The following is a 6,042-nucleotide window of genomic DNA, read 5'->3' as shown; positions in this document are numbered from 1 at the left end:
TGTATATTGTTTATATTTAGGATGTTTTTTTAATATATTTAAGAGCTGTTAATATGGTGTAAGCTTCTGCTGTAAACTTAGGGCTGTTATTTAGTAATCGAGAAGATGATGTTCTGGATCCAATGACAGTGGCACAAGCATCCGCGCCACCATCCTTGGGCCCATCTGTAAATAAGGATTTATATGTATTATATATATATTTTTAACTGATTAAATTCATGTTTATATTATAATTCATTAGTTTCTGATTTTTTTAAAGTGGTTAATGTTAGGTCAACTTCTGGCCTAACCAAATGCCAAGGAGGAGAAGAAAGCAAACTGGAAGCAGAAATATTTTCTAGTTCAATGCCAGCAGCAGAAAGGAAAGGTTTAATTCTTACTCCTAGAGATGGAACAAGAGAAGACATTTTGTTGTACAGATCCTCATAGAGGGGATTAAAAACACAGTTATATGCAGGGTTTGAATGATGAGAATATAGTTTAGTAATATACTGCAAAGATAATTTGATACGGCGTTGGTTTAGAGAAGGCTTGAACGTAAAAACTGTCAATAGGAGAAGTGCGGAAAGATCCAAGACAAAGTCATAGACCTTGGTGGTGGATAAAATCAAGTAGTTTCAAGTTGATTTTACAGGCCCCACCATATACGATGGAGCCATAATCAAGTTTTGATCGGATGATTGATCTGTACAAATGAAGGAGGGTAGTTTGATTTCCTCCCCACTTTGAATTGGACACGACTTTCATTAGATCTAATGCCTTCAGGCATTTAGTCTTCAAATACTTAATATGTGGTAAAAAGGTCAAATGTTTGTCCAAAATCAGTCCCAGAAACTTGGCTTCCTTTACAACGTTAATTGGAGAGCCATCTAAGAACAGTTCGGGATCTCTATGAGGCTTATATTTCCGACAGAAATGTATACATTTGGTCTTTAACTGTGAAAATTTAAAGCCATTCTCAAGTGACCATTTATGAATTGTATTTAAACACATTTGTAATTGTCTCTCGATGGTAAGCATATTTTTACCACGAGATGAAACTGTAAAATCATCCACAAACAATGACCCATCTATTGAGTCATTTAATACTTTCGAGAGACTGTTGATTATTATGCTAAACAAAGTAACAGACAAAATACTGCCTTGTGGAACCCCCTGATCCTGATTATGATGGTCAGACAGGGTTGATCCAACACGAACTTGAGATTGTCTGTCTGCTAAAAACTGTTATATAGAATGAGGCAAACTGGCTCTCAAACCAAAGTCATATAAATCTCTTAAGATACAATGTTTCCATGTGGTATCGTAAGATTTTTCTAGGTCGAAAAGATTTGATACAGCATGCTGGTTATTTACAATGGAATTTTTAACGAATGATTCTAGTCGAACCAAATGGTCAATAGTGCTTCTATTTTTGCGAAAACCACATTGAATGTTAGTAATAAGATTGCTGGATTCTAGAAACCATACTAATCTATTATTGACCATGCGTTCCATGGTTTTACAAACACAGCTTGTTAAAGAAATTAGTCTATAGTTAGATGGATCTGCATTGTCTCGGCAAGGCTTAGGTATTGGTACAACAATGGCATGACGCCACGAAGGAGGAAAGTGTCCTGTTGTCCAAATATGATACAAAATGTTCAAAAGTGTTTCAAGACATGCATTGGGTAAATGTTTCAGGAGCTGATAGTGGATGTTATCAGCTCCAGTTGCCGTATCATGAGCTTGCGCTAAAGCAGTATTCAGCTCATGCAGTGAAAATACTTCAGTATAATCTTCACCATTTAGTTAATTGTCAACTTTTCTTGATGATTTTTATATTTCTGAAACTTTGGATTATAATTAGATGACGAAGAATGGGTAGCTAAAGTTTCACCAAACTTGTTTGCAATGTCAATTTTATCTGTTAACATATTGTGTCCATCTTTAAGATGATGAACACTTGAATTTCTACCTTTGCCCTTGATTCTCTGTATCATGTTCCACACCTTCATCATTGGTGTACGTGAATTAAGTTTTGATACAAAGTTCTTCCAAGACTGACGTTTACTTTGTTAAAAAAGGACGTCGAGCCTTGGCATTATTTATTTTTACATTATTTAAATTGTAAACTGTAGGATGTCGTCGAAAGTACTTCTCTGCCTTATTCCTACACTTCCTTGCTTGTTTACAATCATCAGAAAACCATGGTTTACGACAATGAGGTTTAGCAGAGGACTTAGGAACAGTTTCATCGGCAATATCATTCAGTGTATCCGAGAACAACTGAATAGGATCCGGGACATTCACAAAAAGGTCGGATTTTATTTGTCAGAACAAAGTGTTTAAAATAAAGGCCAATTAGCCTTATTTAAATTCCACCTTGTTGCAGGTGGGTCATCAGTCGGATTTATAGATGAGAAAATTGCTGGAAAATGGTCACTTTCACAAAGATCATCATGGACCGACCATTCAAACTCGTTATAAATATTTGGATCTGAGAGTGACAAATCAAGTTCAGAATACATTCCTGTACCAGGATGTAAATAAGTGGCTAATCCATAATTAAATATGCATAGATTATTAGTAGAAATGAAGTCTTCGAGGATTTTCCCTTTATTGTTAATATCGGTACTTCCCGACAAAGAGTTATGACCGTTAAGATCACCCATGATAATACAAGGCTTGGGGAGCTGATCAAAAAGATCCTGAACATCGGACTGCTGAGAGCTGAAGAAGGAGAAATATACAAAGAGCAAAGCGTAAAGGTTATCTGTAGAGTAAGACGGACGGCAACAGCCTGAAGATTACTTTTAAGATGAACAGGGCTATTGATTACACCCTGCCTCACGAGAATACAAGCACCACCGGTAGTTTTATCGCCTGGAGGTGAGAATGAATGGAATGAATTGTACTGGCGCAACTCAAATTTTCAGTACTTTTCAGATATGTCTTGTAGACTAAAAGCCGATGGTGTAAAATCTTGTGATAATAATTGTAAATCGTTAAAATTGTTCCTGAGGCCTCTGCAATTCCATTGTAATAATTTCATAATCATGTTGAGGGAGCTTCAACTGGAGATCGCGAGCGCAAGGAACTCCTACACCCTGTGTGTGAGTGAGTGATCTCCATAGCAAGTGGCTCAAATAAATTTTGAACCGTCACAGGAGGTGTCGATGAAGGAGACTCTTGTTGAAGAGTTCTTTCTTTTTGACTATTTCTTTTCTGTCTTTTAAAGATGGGCAGCACTCTGTGTTTCCTGAGTCGAATTGATATCGCCTGGTTGCGTTTCCTCAGTCTGAGAGGCTGATCTTTTGATATTTTATCATTGTCATCCAAGGTTATTGGATCAGCATTCAACCAAGATATAACAGTTTGCATTCAGTTGAAACCGATTGAGATTTAGGAACAGGTGTCGGAGCAGAAGATACTGCAGCTGAGTATGTTGGGCCGGTAGAAGATTTGGATTGAGCATTAACTACTTTCTTCGCTTCCAAGTATGAGATGTTGTTTGTACATTTGATTTTAAGAATTTTGGCTTCATATTCAAACTTTGGGCAAGATTTTGATGATGCCAGGTGGTCACAACTGCAGTTAGAGCATTTTATGGTATTATTGCAGTCAGTACTCTCATGACTTTTACTGCAGCGGGAGCGTACAGATTTACCGGTGCAAGACCTTGCACCATGACCAAACATTTGGCACTTGTAACACCGGAGTGGATTTGGTACATATACTTCCACCCCGATGCTACAGGAACCAGCTTTAATGGATTTGGGAAGCGTAGTCCTACAAAACGTGAAAGGATATGTGTTTGTTTTCACTATGTTTGATTCTTGTTTTCTGGTAAAACGCTTCACCATAGTAACGCCTTGGTCCTTCAACTCTGCCGCAATCTCTTCTTCGGTCATATCTGATAGACAACGGGACCTGTCTCTTACAATACCTCTGCAAGTGTTTAGAGTCTTATGCACTGTTAGACAACAACCTGTTTGTTTACAAACTGCTGTAAGCGCAACAGATTGGCAGCTTGCTGCCGCCTTACACATTCAACCAAGAGTGAACCATTTCGGAGGCGAGTGACATTCTTTACCTCCCCACAGACACCTTGGATGCCCTTGGATTGATATTCAACGGACTTCAATCATCAGTTGCAATGACCAAGAACCTTGGCCAGGAATCATTCAATAAAGGGGATACCTCTTCATCAGATGACGGAAAAAGATGTCTCCGCTTATTTGTTTTGGACGAACCAGAGTGTGTGTTTTGAGCCATGGTATAATAATAATGTTCGACAACCCTGCTCCCCACCCGCCATCGAGTGTCAACAAGGACGATGTTACAGTGTTAACCCGACTACAACACCAGGGCTACAGGGATGTTATACTCCAGAAATACAGACATAAATAGCTGAGAATTCTAAAAGATCACATGTCAGGCTGGTTCGGCCCATCACATTAGTCTCAAGATACTCAGTAATCAGAGATCCATATCACCAGATTGGCCCATGAGCCACCGCCTTCTGGCATAGGACTCTAGGCAATTTAACATAGTTACAATTTGTAATCAAGAAATCGAAAAGACCAATGCCCTCAAAAAAAATTAATATTAACCATGCACAGGGCTTGGCGTGACCAGCCGATTGATAAAACCGGTCCAGTTCTACCACCCGTCTAGGTGAAGTAAGGGGCGAAGTGGTGTGTTGGGCAAAAGGAACACGGTTCCAGGCTCTCAGTGCCCTCAACCACCAGACTCCCGTCCTCCACCGACACAGGGGCGCAACCCACGGCAAACGGGTTGGTGGACCAAATATATCCCCGGGTCCACAACGGGGGGTTGAAGAGCGCTTAGCTTTACCCAGCACCCACCACGAGGAGGTGGCTCTCCATGGGTGCCCCCAGGAGGGTGACGACTGAAACAAATAGTACCGGCTGCCACGGTAACCGCCAAACTCTCCGCCGAGAAACTGATAATATGACGCATGCACTGCCCGGAGTTCGAAAACCGTTCAATTAGCTGCTTTTTCAATTAACTATGTAGACACCGACTTTCACTGCTTTATTTAAACTATTTTATACATTGAATATGTTTCACTGATTTCAAAAATCCATTCGAGAGGCAGAGGCCATTGTGTTTACATGTCATATAGTCGGTCGCGATCTTCCAAATAAAATAAAATGAACATTTAACATGGCGGTAAGAAAAATACGTTGTATGCTTCTCTTGAGGGTAATACGGTCTGATGTACGCCTATTTGTAGCAGTGTTACCGAAGCTGGTAGGCGAGGGATAACACTGCCACAAAGAGGCGTTCATCATCTCGGGTATTGCCCTCGTGAGAAGCATACAACTTATAAAGTAACAAGGTTTAATAAACGGAAGAGATTCCAATATAGGAAGTAAGTAACGCGTGAACATATACGAGAAGGCGAAAGAAAAAAATATGATAAAGTTTGTGATGGAATGCAATAGAAGTATTAAACATAATAGGTGACGAATACAAACAGAAAGTGCTACATAGTTTAAATGTTGAAGTTCTTCTACGTTTAGTCACAGCAATGCTCGCACATTTTTGTACGTGACAAAACTGAACCACTATCAAACTATTAAACTCGTGTAAACAGATAGAGAAATCTTAAAAGTGTTAATATTAATGTGGATGTACACGTAGTTGAAATAATGCTGATAAGTTCTCCATTGACCATTTTGTACAATCCCTTAACACTCAAATGGTGGTAAAGATACCAGCTTATTCTGGTAACAGTTAAAGTCATTCAGAATAACACATGTAAATGTTCAATCGATGTGTTACAAAGAAACAATACTTCGCACATTTAACAGATATTTGACACTTGAAATAAAATTTCTTATTAAAAGGAATACATTTTAAATCTTCAACAATTATTTTGATACGTTTTATAAAACATTAAAACAATCCATCTATCAAATGCAGCCATGTTATTAGTTCCACTCCCAAAAAAAATAAAACAAACATATTTCATTACAATTCTTAAACATTCTCCCTCCAGTTGGAAGAATATAGCAGCTATGTACACATATA

The sequence above is a fragment of the Haliotis rubra genome, unplaced genomic scaffold (genome assembly GCF_003918875.1).
Source record: "Haliotis rubra isolate DU_JTF1 unplaced genomic scaffold, ASM391887v1 Scf954, whole genome shotgun sequence".
NCBI classification, from domain to species: Eukaryota; Metazoa; Mollusca; class Gastropoda; order Lepetellida; family Haliotidae; genus Haliotis; species Haliotis rubra.
The sequence above is the reverse complement of the archived record's forward strand: the minus strand, read 5'-3'. Positions refer to the sequence as shown.